General features: G+C 46.7%; 1 protein-coding gene across 3 annotated transcripts in view; it reads left to right on the top strand.

The window, feature by feature from the left end:
- The window catches only part of CEP97 (centrosomal protein 97), a 1492335-nt gene that overhangs the window by 784607 nt on the left and 687124 nt on the right, over nt 1-20604 (top strand). The gene's annotated exons all lie outside the window — the stretch shown is intronic.

The following is a 20604-nucleotide window of genomic DNA, read 5'->3' as shown; positions in this document are numbered from 1 at the left end:
TTCGTCAAAGGAAGTGAGGGAGCACACGCTAGCGCAAAACCCTGAACATTATGGAGCACTTGAGGTGGAGGGGGGAAATCATGTCTTGCTCAGCCTGGACTCAGAGAAAGCTTTTGATCGGGTGAAATGGGAATTTCTCTGGGCCACATTGGAGACCTATGGGTTTGGGGGGCATTTCATGATGGGGATCCGAGCGATATACAAAGCCCCCAAGGGTAGTAAACGGGAAAACCTTGAAGTAATTCAGCCTCAGGGGGGGGAACTACACTTGTCTGTATGCCCTCTCCATAGAACCCTTGGGGAACAGGATCAGGAAAGAGCCTTCCATAGAGGGAATCGGGGTGGGGAACCAGGAATATTAGCTGGGAATGTTCGTTGATGACATGCTTGTCTACCTGGCCAATCCTACCGCCTCCATACTGAGAGCCGTCCAGACCATAAGGGAGTATGGTCGATGGGCTGGTTTGAAGGTCAACATACAGGAACAATGTAGATGTCTCTATAACAGCCCAATGGACACCCGGGTGGAAAACCTACCCAACCTAGGAATTCTAATCACCCAAAGGACGCTTAAATACCTGGGAATAAACATGACCTTAATGCAGCAAATTTCCCCCCCTCTCTTCTCTGAGCTAACTAACGATCTGGATAGGTAGATGAAATTGACGATCTCCTGACAGAGGCCCCTCAATGCAGTGAAAATGGCAATCCTCCCCAGAATCCTCTACCTATACCAGATGTTGCCAATAGCCATCCCAGTAGACCACATTACTGAACTGAAGGGTAAAATTAACAGATTCCTATGGCAACGGAGAAAGCAGAGGATAGCATACAACACCCTGATACGTGACAAAGAAGATGGGGGATGTAGTATTAAAGAGGGAGAATACTATTATAAGTAATTAAGGGATTTTTGATACATTTAACTATTAACTATGTATGTAAAAGGGGATATGAAAGGAGTCTCTGAAGAAGGATGCTTCAGTCTCTCCAACCGCCAGCTTTCTTCTCTCCTCTCCATCCTTCCACGTTCTCCTTCCAGAATCCTTGTGTATTCCACACCTAGTGCAGCAGCAGATGTTACCATGCTACACATCCCTCGTCTTTCTAGACAAATCTTCACTCTCCATAGTACTTCGGTCTTTGATACCTTCTCCCAAACCTAGATACGGAAGCTTGTGTACCATTTGGTGCATATATTGGATTTACTGGTAAGGAAACTTTCTGGACTTTTTTATTCACTCTACTTTCAACAGCATCAATTTTGTCCGCACTCTCACCATCAGCTACACCATTCACGCCCATAATTCTTCCATTATTCCATACTCTTCCATCACTTGTTCTTACGGCATGTTTAAACACTTCAATAACTTGGATCGGCTCAGACCACTTAATGCCTTTCACTCTTAAAGCTTCCGGCAGCTTCACTCTCACAAAACAACCTACTTTCAGTGTCTCATTACACCTAAATCTTTTCCTGTCATGCCATGCTTTATTTCTATTTTGTCTGTCTGATTATCTACAGCATTACTGGTCACCACTCCCATATTTATCACTTCACCCATCCATCCAGGACACAACTTGGTGGTTGCTTTTCTACCTCTGCTCAATTCAAATGGTGATATACCCGTAGAACTGTGCGGAGTAAACCTGTGTGCCATAATGACATTTCTGATTGCTTCTTTCGAACTCATTCCATTGGCCCATGCCCATCTAATGGCATCTTTGAGGATCCTGTTGTATCTTTCTACTACACCATTAGTCTGTGGGTGATACACCGCACTAGTCATATGCTTAATCGATTTCTCTTTCAGGTAATCTTCCATCTCTCTCAAGACAAATTGGGGACCATTATCTGATAGGATAACTCCAGGATATCCTTCTCGACCACATACCTCTTCCATGAAATTGATAATATTTTTAGTTGTGATATTCAACATAATTTTCTCTTCTGCCCACTTTGTTAAAATATCAATCATTACCACACAAAACATTTGACTTCCTTCACTCCATATCGGACCCATTATATCAATCCCTACTTTCATAGTCTACTCAGCACATCAGACATAACCATCGGATACTCATTACCCACACAACTCTTATCAGACTTATTACAAAGGATACAGTTTCTTAAGATCTTCTCGATTTCTGCATCACACCCCGGCCACCAGTATGTATTCCTTATCCTGGACTTGGTTTTGGAAATGCCTTGGTGGCCTTCATGTCCCAGATCAATTATTTTCTTCCTGACATCTTCAGGTGGAATTAATCTGTCTCCTCTAAGTAAATATCCATCTTGTATGCTCAACTCATCCCTGACACTCCATAAACCTTGCACATCTTTGTCAATGGTTGTTACTTTTATTGAATTGACAAAGAGATTACACCCTCCTTGTAATTTCTTTCTCTATACTGAAGCAGTGTAGAATGCCTTCACAAATTCCTTTATAAATTTCCCTTTTTTTTATATACTGATATGACTGGTGGTGATTGGTATATGATAATTCCTCTTTCTCTCTTATGAAGAACAAACAATTTCTTAAAATGCACTATATCATGTCTATAATGTCTCACACTTGGCAATAAACGATTCCTCTACACTCTGTACTCCCCACTAATTTAGGTACTGGGACGAGTAGGAGTAAGAGCAGATAGGTAAATCTTTATGATTTCCCCCGCTTTTATTAATTTAATTTTTTATGCTGGTAAGAATAGGGGAGCAGGAGTAAATGACTGTTCTTCACTGTTCACTTCAATTCCTCATGGAATGTCACTTATGATTCATGCGCACATTGTCAACATATCATTTCTCTTTACTCATGTATAATTTCCGCGTCTGCACAGCACTGTTTCTCTGGCCAAACCGTTGCCGGTTGCCACAGTAACCACATCCCAGGGGCGCACTCAAACGACGTGCGCGATCACGTCGCGGGTCCTCTTAAGCTTCTCCTAGACTTCTGTGTGTCATCAGACGCGTGCGATCGCTAGAAGCAGCAGTGTTTACATTCGAATGGGTGCATCAATGGAGCCGCGTGACCCGCTCGAGGCAGTGTCCACATTGAAATCGCTCGCGCAATTTATTAACGGCAAGTGCGACCGTAATTATATTTATGGCGAGTGTGTTACATTACTTAAACACGCGCCTGCAGTCACGTTTAAACAGCGCATAGACAGGTTTGCTGCCTCTCACCTGTTTATTTTCTTCATTTCCTTCAATGAACGTTCTGCTCATCAAGTGGTTACCGCCCAGGGCTCTTCACAAGTACACTTCCTCGTTGCCAATTGTAGTAATAAAGAGGGAGAATACTATTATAAGTAATGTAGGGATTTATTGATACATTTAACTATTAACTATGTATGTAAAAGGGGATATGAAAGGAGTCTCTGAAAAAGGATGCTTCAGTCTCTCCAACCGCCAGCCTTCTTCTCCTCTCCATCCTTCCACGTTCTTCTTCCAGAATCCTTGTGTATTCCACACCTAGTGCAGCAGCAGATGTTACCATGCTACAGGGGAGTTGGCCTGCCAGACTTTTATACATACTAACGGGCAGCTCTGTTCAGGACGTTGGTGCCACATCTCAGAGGGGACAAAGACAAGCAGTGGGTGGAAATAGAAAATTACCTACTGAGAACAGTAACACTAAGTGGAATGGCTTTGGGTGCCGAAATCAGCATTCCCAAGTAAAGCCTTAAACCACAGGATACTGGGCCCGCTCCTAAAACTGAGGTGGAACAAACACGAAATGAAGGGACTCACAACATGGCCTTCCCCCATGAGCCACCTTTGGGCTCCTCCTATTAGAAATGATATTCAGGACTTACAGCGTTTCCAAGACTGGTTTGAAGCAGGCCTGGAGACAGTTGGTTAAATGATAAAGGGCAACACCTGCATCTCCATCCAAGAGTTAGAAGAAGGGCTAAAATAGAACCCCGATCAGTCTTCCACTTCCTGCAGCTGAAGGGGGTTCTGATATCCCCAAAATGGAGGGACAATCTACAAAGAGATCTATCTCCACTGGAAGGGATATTGAGCGGGTCCACGTCCACAAGGGGCCTCATCTCTCAGATATATGGAGCCCTCTTGAACAAAAAGACAAACGCGAACAAAGCCCTCGGGAAGAGGTGGGAAAAGGACTTGGGTAGACCACTTCATAAAGATCTCTGGAAACACCTCTGCAACAACACCCAGAAAACTTCCATCTCATGCCAATACAAGCTACATGGACTAAAACTCCTCCACAGGTGGCTATAGGATCCTATGCGCCTCTCCAAGATGTTTCGGGGATCAGGCCCTCTATGCTGGAGAGGCTGCGGCCAACAAGCGGACTACTGGCATGTGTGGTGGTCGTGTCTGAAAATGCAAACATTCTGGAAGGAGGTTCTGGCATGGGTTAAAAGCTTAGACAGCGTTGAACGAATCTGTGATCCTTGGCTAGTTCTATTCAAGCTGGAAGAATTGGAAGGCCAATGGTCACGTCTCCTGCACATGCCACATTTCCTCCTACTAGCAGCAAGGGTGTGCCTTACGAGAAGGTGGAAATCACTGACTCTCCCGTCAGAAGGAATATGGGCCCAAAAGGCCAAGGACATTTATGAGATGGAAAATATCACAGGGGCACTGCATGACCTCTCACCTGCAAGAGAAATGGAATGGTTACCCTGCCTCAACGCATACACATAAAGCCTTCCCAGGTTCCATCAGAGACCCATCTCCGACCCGTTCGATCTCCACTGACTCTAACTTGTATTCCTGACCCATCTCTTCTCTTGGGGGAAGGGGACTTGGGGGTTACATAGAAACAATTGATTTAAGCTGAGTTTACGTTATTCGATTCTATAAAAAGTTAATAATTCAAGCCTATGCCGAGGGGACGATGGCAGAATTGTTGGTGATATGTTGTAATGTGTGACATGTTAACCGCAAATATGGCTAAATAAATAAAGAAATGTAAACTAATAAGTGGAACTCATCAGAATAAGGTCAGGGTTGTGGGACTAACCCTCCCAAGCATGTGAGTGGTTACACTAAGCCTCCCTATGTGTCAGGTGCCAGTGGGACTTGTTACACTTGTGGAGCAAGTGACCACAGGAAGGGGGACCCCAAATGTAAGGATAAGACCTTGGGGGTCCACTCTGCCAGTCTGGCCTTCTCTCGGTATGAGGAACAAGAGATGGCAGGGGTGTCCTTCCCTTTAGACTGCATTCCCCCCGAGGAAGAGTCTGAGGTTAGTCTAGATTCCTTGGAAACTAGTAGTGCTGGAGTATTGGCTCCCATCCCAGACCTGTTGCATTGTAATGATTCTTATGAGGGCAGTGTTCCGGTAGGAGGTGTAAATACCTCTACTGTTAGGAACAGTCCTATTGAAGTTGCTTTCTTCATGGTAAACCCACAGGTTCTTGCCAGAGTTCCTATGGGGGATACCCAGTTGGCTGGTAGTGTGGGAAATATTGACCCACTCAACAGCAGTTCCCCACATCACTGGACTGCAGTTGCGCAGAAACCACAAAATGGTTGCACTGGCTCCTGTGAGCGCCATGGTTCAAAACTGCATTTTGCAACAACAAAAATTGCTGCACCGTCCTGCCAAGCACACATCGGGCAGGATGGAACAAAGGGGGCACATTGAAGGAGATTGCCAGTGTGTTCCGGCATCAACAAAAGGAAGAACGTGGAAAAAGCAGCGTTGCTGTGCTGCAAAAGCCAAAATCAACATTGAAAAGAAACCCCTTTTCACCTTTAAGAAAAAAAATGAAGTTTTGACGCTAATTCTCCTTGTTCATTAAAGCCACTGTGATTAATAAGCCCTACCAAGCCCTGTGTGTTTCACTGTGCCTGAGCCAAATCAGGCACGATTTGAATTGACAAGCCCAGTCAAACCAACTCTAAAAAAGAAAATCAACCAGGAACTTCACTTTTACTTTACACAGGAAACACGTTCATTTTCTTTGCAAAAGTATCAAAAACTCAGCTGCTCAGAGAGAGAGACTAACCAGCTGAGCCATGCCTGTTTCAATGTATCTGTGCTTCAGACCAACTCCAGCATTTCAAGAGAATAACTATAGCTGCAAGGCAGTGCGTGAATTTGCGGGAGATGAAAAGTTGAATTTAAGAAGGAAGGGCAGCTTCACCACGTGTAAAAAAAAAAAAAAATGGGCTTTTGCAAATTAAAGAAAAACAAATGGCCATGTGTTGGAACAGTACACTGGTGAATGAAAGCCTGACAGTCTTTAGCAATATGAAGGGGTTTGTTGCTGGTGAGACTATATAACATGGGGTATTTTGTGCAACCGGCTTGCTTTAATTCGGGATCTAAGATCAGAAATTAAAGGTTAAAACTATGGTGGGTGGAGTTGTAAGTTGAAAAACAGGTTTTCTGCCTGGAGGGGTGGCATTTTAGGCCGAATCTTTCATGTTTAAAATTACTAAAATGTATCAGAAGGTCGAAACCAGGTCCCACACACTGGAGAATTGGACTCATATGTGCTGCACATAATATGTAACCTGTGGATATGATTTGCTAAGAGATTCCAATTGTACAAATGTATGTTTTTGGCAAAATCAGATTTTCAGTAAAGTAAATGTGGGAGTTTTTGGACATTGTAAAACTCACCTCATTAATCTGACACCATTCCCTTGGAAATCCAACCAGTTGAGAGCAAGGCAGAGATGAGCACCCCTGCCCAATCCAAGTTGGGGCGTGCTTAGTTAACCCTGCAAATAACAAGGGGGGGTCCTGGGAGACTCTCTGCCAGACATGAGTCCTGGTTACAAGAGCCTTACCCAGAGTCTTTAGCTCACTATCTTTCACAGAGGAGAAATATCCCAAATATATCAGTCTTTGTCCTGCCCTGGGACAGTCCAGCACCGAATTGCTAGGCAATTCTCCTCTGAACAAGAGTACCAACAGCAACCCCAGACACGAGTTTCGGTAGGGTGTAGCTGTGCCTCTCTAAGAATAGTGAGCAAGGGGTCCACGTCTGGATTCCCCTAGTAACTTAGGGTGAGACCCAAAGTTACTTGAAATATGCAAATAACAAGGGGGGTCCTGGGAGACTCTCTGCCAGACATAAGTCCTGGTTACAAGAGCCTTACCCAGAGTCTTTAGCTCACTATCTTTCACAGTGGAGAAATATCCCAAACATATCAGTTTTTGTCCTGCCCTGGGGCAGTCCAGCACCGAAATGCTAGTTAACCCTGCCCAGCCTATACTGTGATGATGTCATTATGCACTATAAATAAGGGTCCCTGACAAGACTCTACACAGACACACTTCCTGATTTCCTGCGCTGCGTTCCTGTTCCCCTCATCTTCCAGATCCAGACTCCAACTACAAGGCCAAGCATTGCTGATCCAACCCCAGGGCCCACTGCAAAACCCAAGCAGTGCTAATCCTATTCCCAGCTCGGCCTCAAATTTAAAAACCCACTTAATTTCCCATCAACAAGGGGAAAGTTGTGGTACCTTTTGGCATCCTGATCCAGCCTGACTTGCTGCCACTCACTGCATGATGCCCTTCTGTTATCCTGATGATCTGTAGTATCCAGTGACCAGAACTGTCCGTCCAGTCCTTGCCAGCCGGTGACCAGAACCGCACAGATGTTTGCCAGGTGCCCAGCCGTGTAGTGACCAGACCCGATTGACTGTCCAAAAAGCACAAAACTAAAAAGTGGATTGTGAGCATTTCATCACCCCATAGAAATCCCTAGTATACCTTGTCTTGCCTTGTCCTCATCCCACTGGGACAGCGCTGGGACACGAAAGCGCTAGGCGGAGGAGAACAGCAGCACAAATGCAGCAGAAGGGATCCAACCCTTTGAACATTTTGGCAACACTCTATAAGTCATCCTATCCTAATCCTGATAACTTCTCCCACTGTCAGAATTCTCTGCGCATTTAGTCATTTATTTCCAAGCATCAGCACTACTTTTCTCTTCATTTCTGTCTTGCATAGCCCATATGTCATTAGCGATATTTTGATTAAATAAAGTAATTTTCCTTAAAGAAAAGGGGTACACTGCGTGAAGGGTTACATCTGCAACGTAACCTAGAGAATTCACAGGTGGCGTTCCTCTTTTCTTAGTCCTTAAATCTAGTTTAAAGTAAAACTGTTGTTTTCACAACCTGACTTCCTTTCCAATTTCACCCTTCATCTTACTCAAAGCGCGCCTCCTTCTATATTGCATAACTCTTTCAAATTACCAGATAGAGACTCGCTTTCAATTCCATTTTGTACCTGAGATCTATAGCTATCCCCCAACATACCGCACTCCAACTCAGTGTATTTCACCCGTTTCTATAAAAAAACGTTTGGGTACATTTAGGCGGGAATTGCAAAAGTGTGAATTTTAAACGTGTTATTTGACTGCATGCTGTTTTAAACTTTCAACTTATTTCGGAACTTAATGCTTCAGTAATCCATTCTCTGATTGTTGGTATCTCTGCATTGTTGCTTTAGTAAGGAATCATGTAAAAAAAGAGGCGGAGGAGAACAGCAGCACAAATGCAGCAGAAGGGATCCAACCCTTTGAACATTTTGGCAACAATTGGGATCTAACCCTGTGAATTGGACACTTTTGGGATTTAACCCAGTTATATATGTTTTCTTTCTTCAGGTAGTATATTGGCCAGGAATTGGAGTGCGTGCCTCACCCCGCCCCTTTTTTATTAGTAAGGAATTATATTCTCATGCAGCCTGCTGTCACACCCATCCCACACCCTGCACCCACTTCCAGCATGAGGGTTCCCCTAGCCCGTCCATCTCCTACGCTCTCCCCACATACACCACATCAGGTCCGGGACTCACGTGTACGGCTGCCTGCCTTTCGAGGACATCTGCGACACGCCACCAGCATGGTACAGTTCCGGTTGCGCCCGTTCTCCCATTGGCAATTGCCGTGGCGCTTGAGGTAGACTAGGAGCGTACGTGTAACGCTCACCTGACTCCCACGGAGGCGCTGACCTGGTTCGCCCTGCTGTGACCTCTTCTAAGGTGATGCGCAGGGTTCGGAAGATGGACTGGACCGGGCCCCCAAATCTGGCTTGTCTGGCTCGCAGAAGTATCCTTCTGTAGGCGAAAATAGGGGATTAACTGTCTGCGGGGTAATGCAATCAGCCTCCCACTTTCCCCTCTCACCCTCCTCGAAACCCTTCTGTGGTTCCTCGTAGCGTCTCACCTTAGGGTCTGGAAGGACGAGCTCTCCATCCTGCTTCTGATGCAGGGGCGCGTTGGTATCCAGTTACTTCACTGGATTTTCGAATTGGTGAGAACCAAACTTGCTTGGCTTCCAGGTAAGTTTTTTGATAAGAGGTTCCCCTTGTGTCCATGCATTAATGTACTAATGCTATTGTCTTTTTCCCCATAGGGGCCGAGGTACGGAATGCCGGGGAACAGGCACCGACCCGAGATGAGAGGTGAAATCCTTGTAGAAATCAGGTAAGTCTTTAATGAGCGTTTTTTGGTAATGCCTTTTCATTCGCTCATTAATGCTGATGTCTCTTTTTCCCTTAGGGGCCAGGGTCCGGAAATGCCAGGATACGGCGCAGACCCCAAATGAAGAGGGAATGAATCAACAGGTAAGTCTTAACATGGAGATTTAGCTTTCCTTATTCCCTTCTCTCTCTCACCTTTTATTCTGGTCTTTTTCTCCCTAGGCGCTGGGGCGTGACTGCGAATCCGGATGATCGCTGCTGAACATGGAGGCGCCCTGTAAAGGTGAGTGGAAAGCGGCGCTGCAGCGATCGACGCGATGAGCTTTTAAATAAAGTCTTCCTTTTCAGGATTGTCGGCGAGATGTCTCCGGGATGCGGATTTAGAAGGTAAGGACTTTTCCTTCTTCTGTTCTCTTCTTCTCTTCCTTTGCAGGCGATCCAGGATGCTGGCAGGCGTGGCAGAAGTCAGAATGCAGGAGCAGACACGGTGAGCGTCCAGCTGCTAGATGCAGAACAACGCGAAGCACGTGTGGCTGTTCGGGTGGGGTTTAAATAGCCTTGGAAGAAGTTCCAGGTATGTATCCTTCCTCCAATCAGGTATGTATCCTTCCCCGACCACGCCCGGATGGTAAATTAGTCCCACAGGTAAAGTAGTTCCTTTCAGGCCTCAATTAGGCCGGGATCCTGCAGCATGGTCTGCATCAGGTAAGTGCACCCAAGCACTTCCATAATGAGCCTGGCGCCTATGGCGTCAGGACTGATGTCTTTTATGAGCCTGGCGCCATAGGCACCAGGACACTGTCCAAAGGGCCCCTATATGGGGTTGCTGGGTCCTTCCTTGGGGACTGGATGTCCGCTTTCGGGGACGCAGGGCTTGAACCGGTTCCCCGGGAGCGGGCATCATGACAGCACGACTGCTTTCGCGTCACGTGATCGCTGAATCCCGTTCACGTGATGCGGTTAAACGTCAGGTGACCAGGAAGCAGAGCGTATTAAAGCGCTGACTTCCCGTGCGGTCACCACTTCACAGCTGTTCCTCGGACCACTGTTTGGCGTCACATACTTTTTCTGCTCTTCTGGTTACTCAGCTTCGGATTTGTTTACTAGGACTGCCTTCTGGATTGCCCTCTTGCTTGCCTGTACTTCATTGTCTTCACTGGTAACAGACCTCGGATTGCTTACGGACTCCTACGAACACTCTTGCTTGCCTGTACTTCATTGTCTTCACTGGTAACAGACCTCGGATTGCTTACGGACTCCTTCGGATTCTCATCCTGTTGTACGTTTGGTAATTCTGAACTTTTTGACACTATTTCCGGCATCCATCCTGCCCTTGGATTACCTTCAGGTGGGTCAAATCCTCTCTGGGCCCTGCCACCCAGATCTGCTGCCCACGTGAGTCCCGGGACCACCCGATACCTTAGGTTATCAGTGTCATTCCTGCTTCACTTGGTAAGGCCATTTACGATTCCTATCATATAGTGGTAAATGTCATTGCCTGGTACTTATTACTGTTTTCTTTGCAGCAGTTCTTGGTTCTCCAGTGTTCCGTGGTTCCGGAGTACGACATCTCCCACCTGTGGTCTCAAGGGTTGCGCAGAGAGTGGCTTTGGTTTCTTTCTGTGCGGCACTTGGGGACCGAGGTCCCTCATTTCTTCACGACACTCAAGTCACGACACATATTGCTTCAAGGTTTTCAACACACATTCATTCTTGATTTATACATTTCCGAGTGTCATTTCACCACATTGAAAGGGGTTATAATCTGTTTTCTCTCATTTGGGGAGGGGAGGTCAGATTTAGATTCCGTTTTCAGTTTCTTATTCCTGAGTGCCTGCTGCTTCTTTTTATCCACTCAGATTTGATCTTTGGGTGGGTTGAGGGAACATTGCAGGCAGAAATTCTAACTTGGGTGCTATCTTTCCTAAATCAAAAGTGCTCCTATCCTGTTGTGCTGTGTATATGCTCCACTAAAAAGTCAAACCCAGTGCATTCCTCACATTCTCATTGTAACCATCACCCCATTGGTGATTGTGACCCCATATTAAAAGTGTGTGATTTCTTTTGAATTTAATTAAATAAATAAATATTTCATTTGACCAACCAGCCTGGTTCATGTTCCATTGTGACCCGGGGTATTTGAAAAGGGGGTGTGATATGAGTGGTGTATCATCCCAAAATTGAATCCACATAAATAAGGAGGAAAGCACTTCAGTTAGGCGCTACATACTAGGCCGAGACCAAGGTGTGCGTGTCGCCTGATTGAAATCCTTGACAAACCTGGGGGCTCGTAAGCTGGGATTTGGGTTTTTGGTTGCCATCCGTGATAGTCTAACACAGCAGACTAACCTGCAAGGGAGTAATACTTGGTTACACTGTACAAGCGTCTCCCAAAACAAATACTCTTAAGTACCAGGCGTGTGTCTAAAATTAAAGCTAAATCAGCTCCAAAATAGACAGAAAAAGCAATAGAATACAAGTTACCCGTACATAAATAAAGAAAGAACATGTCCAAAATGACCATAGTAGAAATTAATATGGCTAGGGAGCACCTTCTGCACACGTTATTTGTCAGAGGTTAGTGGGGCCAGAACAGGATGAAAATGTCTGGCTACAAGAAATAACCCAACAGGTCACCGCCATGAACCTGGATATATGGCAGGACGGTGGCCTATTACACCAGGCTCTGAGCGAGCTATATATGACCGCAAAAATTCAAGAGGAGCAAATCAAAATTGCCAAAATCACGGCCTACCTGTATCTCCACACAGGAGTGATGCAGGAAAAGCAGGATGAAAATAAAACTTTAGTGCAGAATCAATCTGAACTGTTAAATAATATCCAGATTGATTTAAGTTTAGTGGAACAAACATTACAAAGGAGCCAAGAGTTGGAGGTAGAATCTGCAAATTACATCATGAAATGAAAAGAGGATTTGGCTCGCCAACAGCAAAATAATGCAGATCAAGAGGCCAGATTAGACGCAGTAAGACTAGTGTTAGGAAAAGGTTGACTCTCTAGAAGTGAGTCAACAGAAGCTGACTCAACAATTAACCTACACACAGGGTCTGCGCGGAGCAGATAGTTACTCTACAAAATCAGATGGATAAATTGAAAGAGGAAAATAATAAGTTAATCTTGAGAGACCTCCACTCTCAAACAGAATTTGATGAAGAGCGCCAGAAATTCAATCTCATCAGGCAACAAGGGATGACCTGGCTGAACAGAGAGGCAACCTAAATCGGGAGAAAGATGCCCTATGCCAATAACTCAGCAAATTAATAATAGAGTTACAGGGGAGTGAGTTAGCCCTCCAAAAACTCAATGAACTAAAAACAGAGTATGGGAATCTACTGGAGCACACCAGACGGGTAGAAGGTGCTCTGGAAGAGAACACCCAGACCAAAGATGCTAAAACTCAGGAGGTGAGTCTCCTGCAGCAGAAATGGTCTCATTATTCCCAGACCATACAGGAAGCACAGAGACACAATGAGGCTCTCTGTGAAAAGAATGATGGGCTCAACAAACAAGTGGCAGTGCAAGAGTGGGTCATAGAGGCCAGTAAAGCCTTGATATCTGAACAAAAAGCTCAGATCTTTGATTCTTATCTAGAAGCAGGGGCTGAAAAGGAGAAACTAGCAAAGTTGGAGAAAGAGGGTGCTAGATTTAATCCTAACTGGAGGGACCCCGAACAGGAAGAGAGGGACAGGGTAACCCCTGATCATAGTATAAGGACCTTTTATGCTAAGGGACTCCAACCCATTTAATACTGTGAACACTGCCAGCTTCATGTCTACCGGGACACATGAGCAAGAAACCATGAGGCCGCAGAATTCAATAGACCAAGCATGATGGAACTGACAGGTCAGCGTCCCAAAGAAAGTGTTGGAAGGGCGTCCCTGTATAGATAGCCAAATATAAAGGCAGATGTCTCTGACCAGGAAGTCTCCTATGAGGGGAGGGTCAGGGAATAAGATCCACATAAATACTACTTTCCAAGGGACCAGTTGGTCCAATTTATTAAGAAACCCAATGAACTGAGGCCCAAAAGAGCATCATGAAGACCTCTACCCAATTAGGGCAGTGGGGGGAATACTCTGCTAACCCTGGGAGTAGGGAGAAGTCAGAAGACTACTCTCCTGTGTCCCAGAGGAGTGGAGAAACTAGGCCCCACCATTCTGCGAGCCCCTGTCAAGCTCACAGAATCCGGGAGGGCATAGATAATCATGAGGGGACCTCAACTAGTAGCACCTCTGAGTCTGAGAGCAAGTGGACTAGGGTGACTAAGCCAAAGAAGGCAAACAAACTCAAGCAAGTTATGACCAAAGACCCCATTAGGCAGATTAAGGCCCTTAGGAGTGTCATAACACCCTACCAAAGAAATGCAAAATATTCTGTTTGGTAAAACCTGGAGCTCTATGAGCAGATGATGGACACGTTTCATATGAAAGACAACCAAAACTGTATAGAGTATGTAAAATGGACATTCTCCTCTGAGTACTCCAGTTTCTTTGCTGGACTGGAGGACCAGAACCATTCAAGATGGTCCACCTACAGGGGGGCCATCTTGAAACACTTTTACGCCCACAGAAACCCCCAGGAGGCTTGCAAAGCAGCCTACAATCTGCAGTGCGGGGAAGATCAGACCCCACGAGAGTTTGTGCAGGAGCTCAAACGGACCTTTGCCCAGACCACTAGTAGGATACGCACGGATAGCAGGGAGTTTGTAACCACCTTCTTTCATGCACTCCCCAAGTATATTATGACCCAGCTGGTGATGGACTTCCTCGAGAAAAGAACTCTGGACTGGGTCATAGAGCAGGCGACCCGCATTTATGAGGTCCAAAAACCTGCAGAAAATAAAAATCAGAACAAAAACCCCAACCATCCAACACCCCTGCTGCTACTAAGGTGGCGGAGGTGAAGGTTGCCCTCGTTTTAGACCTAGAGATTGGGGAGCCTAAAAATACACCTGCACAAAGTCAGCAGAATCAAAGACCCAGAAGGCCTTCTGGCCAGTCACAAACAGGTGACAGTCTGGGGCGTAATCCCACTTATGGGACCCCTAACTCCCCTGATTATATCAACCCCTGATACAAGGGCAACCAACCAATCCTGGGGGTACTTCTGGACTCCCCCGGCCCAAGGGTGGGGATCCAATCAGGTAAGTGCTGCCCCAGGAAACTTCCCCCCTAACTTCCCTCAGGACGACAGGAATTCCCCAAATGCTGGGCTAAGCTTCTTTCCCCGATACCCACAAAACCCCAACCGGCAGGACAACCCTCCTTTCATTCCCTGCTTTCAGGAACCCAGACAACCCAATCCCGAGAGGGGAGGCCAAGGGTGGAGGTTTACCAAAATTCGCCATATCCAGGGTAGTATGGGAGAAGGGATAGTTAGCCTTCCCGTGATCCGCCTAGGGTTGCCCAGAGACCCCATACCAGCCGGAACGGGTATCCCAACTGGAGCACCAGGTCCAGAACCTAACCCAGGATCTGGGTCGCATGTTGAGGGCTCAACAGAACCCTCAGATAAACATGGCGGCTCAGAACCCCACAAACCAAGGATCTGGTAGCCCAGAACAATGACTGGGTGAGAACCCTGACAACTCACCGGTTCCAGAGGAGGAGGCACGGGGGGAAGAGGGGGTGTAAAGCCCTAGAGGAAGCTTCCTTCCTCACTTGTGAAAAGCACCTGGACACCCAGGAACCGGAACCAAAATCTCCTGCCCCCGAAAACCTGCCACCCAAGGAACAGAGGAGGGGTCGGAGAAATAAAGAACTCAAAAAGACCCAGTTTGTGGAGGAGGTTAGTGTCCTCCAATTTGAAGGGGAAGAATCCTTAGAGGATCCTGAGAAAGAAAATCTTCTTCAGGGACGAGGGGACTCCTCCCAAAGAAAAATGGGTCCCAAGAAACCTAGATAAAGACTGGGTGGGAGCGGGGACTGATTCTGGATCGCCCTTCCTAGAACCCCAGAATGAGCATCAAGAAGACATAATATTAAGAGGATTCCCTAACTTCCCAAAACAATTAGGGTGACTGTATCCAAAAAGGGCGGGGGCAGCCCAGAATCAGAAAAGGAGGAGCCTGAAACTCCTCGAATCCCCGAGTGCAACCTTTTTCTTTCAGATTCCCGAACTCCTACACAGAAGTATGCCCAAACTACCCCTATGACGGAGTCCAAAATAAGGAAATTGATCACCCAACTTGCCCAAAATGCACCTTATCTTTGCCCCCTGGAGGAGAAGGATGGTAGATTTTTTTGCCCCGGTCCAGGTACAGGGGTAATGTACATTTCGGCACTGGTGGACACTGGATCCCAAGCCACTCTTCTGTCAAAAAAGACCTTTGATCAGATAAATTCAGGAAGGGGGGAGAGATACCAGATCCCTTTCACCCCTCTTCCTGGACAACTCCAGAACTTTGATGGGAATAAAATTCATGTCGAGGGGACTGCGGATTTGGAAATAAAAATTGGGCGACATAAGTTGAAACGCCCTGTCATAGTATACTAGGGAATGACATCATGAGAAGGTTGACTAACTGGCCAATAAAATTGAAACGGAGTGTCAACCATGTTAGTTTAAATGGCACATGCCACATGGTTGAACAAAAACTTGATCATATTGAGTTCCATTTTCAGAACAATCAAATACCGGACGTGACAGTAATTGCTGTAGGACAACAAACTGGTGATTGGAATTCCTCTCCATTCCTGAAAATCAACCTTCCTTCCAGTCTCAAGTGGCATTCCACACTGGTAGGAAATACTTTGAAATTCTATACCAATTCACAATCTGAAAATCCCAATTCCATAATTAAAAGCGATGAGAAACCAGCACAAAGTTTAGCTGATATTCAGAAAATTAGAGAACAGTTGTTCATCCCTGTTCAGTTAAATAAGTGGAAGGAAGCTGTTCTCGACCGAGTGTGCGTGAACAACGGTAAGAGCTTCATCAGCGAAGCCATGTTCTGACCGCTCCCAAAAGATCTCGCCATTTCCGCATTTTAATTGATCGATAAGTGGGAAATGGGCCTGGAAACTCCCAATTCCAAACATCTCATGCCTAGCAAGTGTATGCTCAATCTCTATAGGAAACAAAAGGATAGTACATAATTGTTGGGTCGTGCGAGATGTCCCCGCTGCATTCTATTTAGGCAGTGACATTCTCAATCGTTTTGCCATTCATTTGAATCTGATAAATTACAAAGCCTGGTCCCGACTGGGGGGTAATCCCATGGACTTTGATGATTCAGAAAAAGCATTTCCGTCAGCCCAATTGCTGCCGTATGCCTTTGAAGTTCAAATTGGAGAGGAGGTCAACATCCCAGGACGGACCCGACTATTCCCACTTGAATTAAAAATGAAAAGAGGACAGAAACTGCAAAATCCGGATGCATATGTACACCTCAATGCCCACCTCCAACAGCAGGGGTTGGGGTTAAACCCAATACCATTAGTCAATGTAGAACACAACACCATTCCAATATTGATGGATAACAGCGACCTTAGGAGTATCACTCTGGGCGCAGGCACCATTATTGGAATGGCGGTTGATGACTGACATTTTTCCATGGATCTAGGTAATGAACTGATGGGACAAATCCCCAATTACTGTTTTGACAGTGATAGTGACAATGACTTACCACCAGACAGCATCCTCAACCGGCAAGGGGGGAATTTCCTGGTGTACTCTTCCTGCCCTTACGGGGAGGAAGAGGTGACTTGTGACATCTGGCAGGATGAGGGGATCTTCCAGGTCCCCAATGACAGCCTCGCCTACCTGAAACCCTCTGTCCAGGTCAACACTCTAACCAGGTACCTCTCCACCCAGCTGGAGGAGGCCGCTGAGATAGCAAAACTGTAAGTCTTTCCAGGCTTCAGGCAAATGGTTGAAGAGCGAGTCAACCTAGCTGAAGCCTTTGAGACTCCGGAGCAAAAGCAAAAGTTGAAACAAGTTTTTTTGTATTTTCAAGATCTCTTTGCGGTGAACTCGTATGACTTTGGTCGCACTGAAATCCATACAACAACAAGTCCCACGAACCCTGGAATGAATCCAGTGTTCGTGAAGCAATACCCCTTGCCTCTCGCATCCATGGAATCCCTGACGGAAATAATCAAAAACCTTGAGTCCAGTGGGATAATTCGTCCAGTCCACAGCACCTTTTATAATCCGGTGCTGGGGATTTTAAAACCGAACGGCCAGTGGAGACTCTGTGCCGACCTTAGGGAGCTCAATAAAGGCGTCCCTATGTCCCGATGGCCTCTCCCCTACATTGACCAAGGGCTGGCCCAGATCCAGGGGTCAGCAGTATACACTGCCATTGACCTGACCAATGGGTACTGGACTGTGTCTGTCAGTAGGGAGGACCAATACAAGCTGGCCTTTACCTTCGGGGGGCAGCAGTACACCTGGACCCGGACTCCCTTCGGATACATCAACTCCGGCAACAAATTCAGCATCTTCCTGCCTAAGGCCATGTCCGACTTGGGTGAAAGGGGTAACCTGGCCCGTGTGGATGATGTCCTGATAAAAAGCTCAACTGTGGAGGAACACATAGCAGAAATCTGTCATGTTCTGACATAGTTGAAGGTTGCCGGAGCAAAACTCTCCTTCCAAAAGGCACAGTGGTGCAGGACCCATGTCAACTTCTTGGGGCATGAGAACTCCTGAGGGTCTCTGTCCCCAGGAGAAGAAAGTGGAAGCACTCCCACAATTCTGCGTAAGCTAAGAAACCTCCTTGGACTGACTAATTACAGTAGGAAGTTCATTGAGGATTATGCAGAGATCACAAGACCCCTGATCCATCTGTTGAAGGGGGGGTCAAGTGGGAGTAGGGTCCAGAACAAGCAGAGGCAGTAAAGCAACTCAAAAGAAGCGTCTCACAAGCGCCTTGTCTAGCTTACCCTGTCAAAAACAAGGAGTTCTTCTTGGAGACCGGGTTCTCAAATACATGCTTGACAGCAGTATTATATCAAAAGCATGACAAGGTCAATAAAGTCATCTCCTATGCAAGCAAGACTTTATCCTCTCTGGAGGAAAAATTCAACGATTGTGAGAAGGCACTCCTGGCTAGGGTGTGGGGAACACATCATAGTGGAGATTCCCCACCACCCTTTGCAATACCTCCAACGTGACAGAATCTGGGCCGGAAATGTGAGTAATTCTAGAATTGCTTCCTGCATTCTGTCAATGCAAGGTTTTCCTGTGGAGGTCAGATATAGCCAAAACAAGAAGAGTCCCCTCGCGCAAGGTCTGGCTGACTTACATGATTGTGCCAGAGAAAACTGTCTCGAGGACGAAAGTCTTAAAGTCCAGGACAACATGGAGGCGTACCTGAATGCCCTGCACTAAGTCTATGAAGAAGACAAGTGCGAGGGAATGCCCACCGTTTATGTGGACGGGTTCTCCTACCATGTTGACAACAACGGAGAAAAGAAACTGGTGGCCGGCGTTGGGAATGCCTGGGTGAATGATGCGCCGCAACCTTCCTGTAACGCTCACCTGATTCCCACGGAGGACTCGGAAGACGGACTGGACCGGACCCCCAAACCTCGTAGAAGAATCCTTCTGTAGATGGAAAAGGGGATTAACTGTCTGCTGGATAATGTGTCGGATTCCCCCCCTTCCCCCTCTCACACTCCTCGAACCCCCTCTGCGATTCCCCGTAGAGTCTCACCTTGGAGTCTGAAAGGACGAGCTCTCCATCCTGCTTCCGATGCAGGGGCGCGTTGATTTCCAGTTACTTCACTGGATCTCGGGTTTGGTGAGTATTCAACTCCGCTTTACTTTTCCGATATGAGGCCGTAAGTATTCAGTTGCAAAAGTTCAAGCCTTAATTGTCCGTTGTCCTTTTCTCTATTTCAGATGCAGGATGAAGAATCCGCGTTGAGGAATGGATTCGCCGAAGGTAAACTCTGGTGAGTCTTTTTGATGGATGGTTCCGTTAGTGATCTTGCTTTCATCCACTAATGCGTGTGTCTTTTTCCCCTTAGGGGCCGGGGTACGGAAGTGCCAAAGAAGCGGCGCCGACCCGAGGTGAGGAAAGATTGTCCCAACAGTAATCAGGTAAGTCTTAAGGTGGAAGAATCAGGCCTTCCTCAATCTGTTCCTTCGCTCACCTTTGTTTTGTCTCTTTTTCTCCTTAGGCGCTGAAAGGCGACGGATGGTGCCAATGGTCGCTGAAGAGCCCGAGGGTGCCTCGTGAAGGTGAGTGGAACGCGGCGCTGCAGCGAGCGATGCGATGCGCTTCTAAAAATAATGTCTTTTCCCAGGATTGTCGGAGTGATGGGTCCGAACTCCGGATGGAGGTAGGTAAAGTTCAATTATTCACCTTTCTCTCCTTTCCTTCCTTTTCAGGTGTTCCAGGTTGCAGGCGAGCGTGGCTGGAGCCAGGATGCAGGAGCAGACACGGTGAGCGTCCAGCTGCTAGATGCAGAACAACGCGAAGCGTGAGCTGCTGTCTGGGCGTGGTTTAAATAGCCCCCAAAGTAGTTCCAGGTAAGTATTCTTCCTCAGCCACGCCCGAGTGGTAAAATAGTCCCATAGGTAAAATAGTCCCTTTCAGACCTCAAGGAGGTCTGGATCCGGCAGGATGGTCTGCATCAGGTAAATCCGTCCAAGCACTCCCACATTTAGCCTGGCGCCTATGGTGCCAGGACTGATGCCTTCTATGAGCCTGGCACCAAAGGCGCCAGGACAATGTCCAAAGAGCCCCTATAAGGGGTTGCTGGGTCCCTCCCTGGGGACATGTCTGCTTTCGGGGACGCTGGTCCTGAACTGGCTTCCCGGGAGTAGGCATCATGACACTTCCGCTGGGTACAAAATCGGTCCCCGCAGTAGTCAGTTGGCAGAGTTGATGGCAGTTCATCAAGCCATCCTCACTGCTGTCCAACACCAACTCCACAAACTGGTTATAATCACCGATTCAGATCATGTCCGGAACGGGTACGTGGAGCGCCTGGTTAATTGGAAAACCAGAGGCATGCTATGTGCAAATAATAAACCGCTCAAACATGTTAAGCTCATCCAAAATATTGATGATCTGGTCACCTATAGTGGGATGACCATCTATTGGAAGAAGATCAAGGGTCATTCCAGAATAGACGGGCCAGAAAACTGGAAACGACCTAGCTGATCAGCTGGCCAAAACGGGAGCCATCCAGGGGGAG

This window comes from Ambystoma mexicanum, chromosome 7p (genome assembly GCF_040938575.1).
Source record: "Ambystoma mexicanum isolate Mex_15411 chromosome 7p, UKY_AmexF1_1, whole genome shotgun sequence".
In the NCBI taxonomy this organism is placed as follows: domain Eukaryota; kingdom Metazoa; phylum Chordata; class Amphibia; order Caudata; family Ambystomatidae; genus Ambystoma; species Ambystoma mexicanum.
The sequence above is the reverse complement of the archived record's forward strand: the minus strand, read 5'-3'. Positions and strand labels throughout refer to the sequence as shown.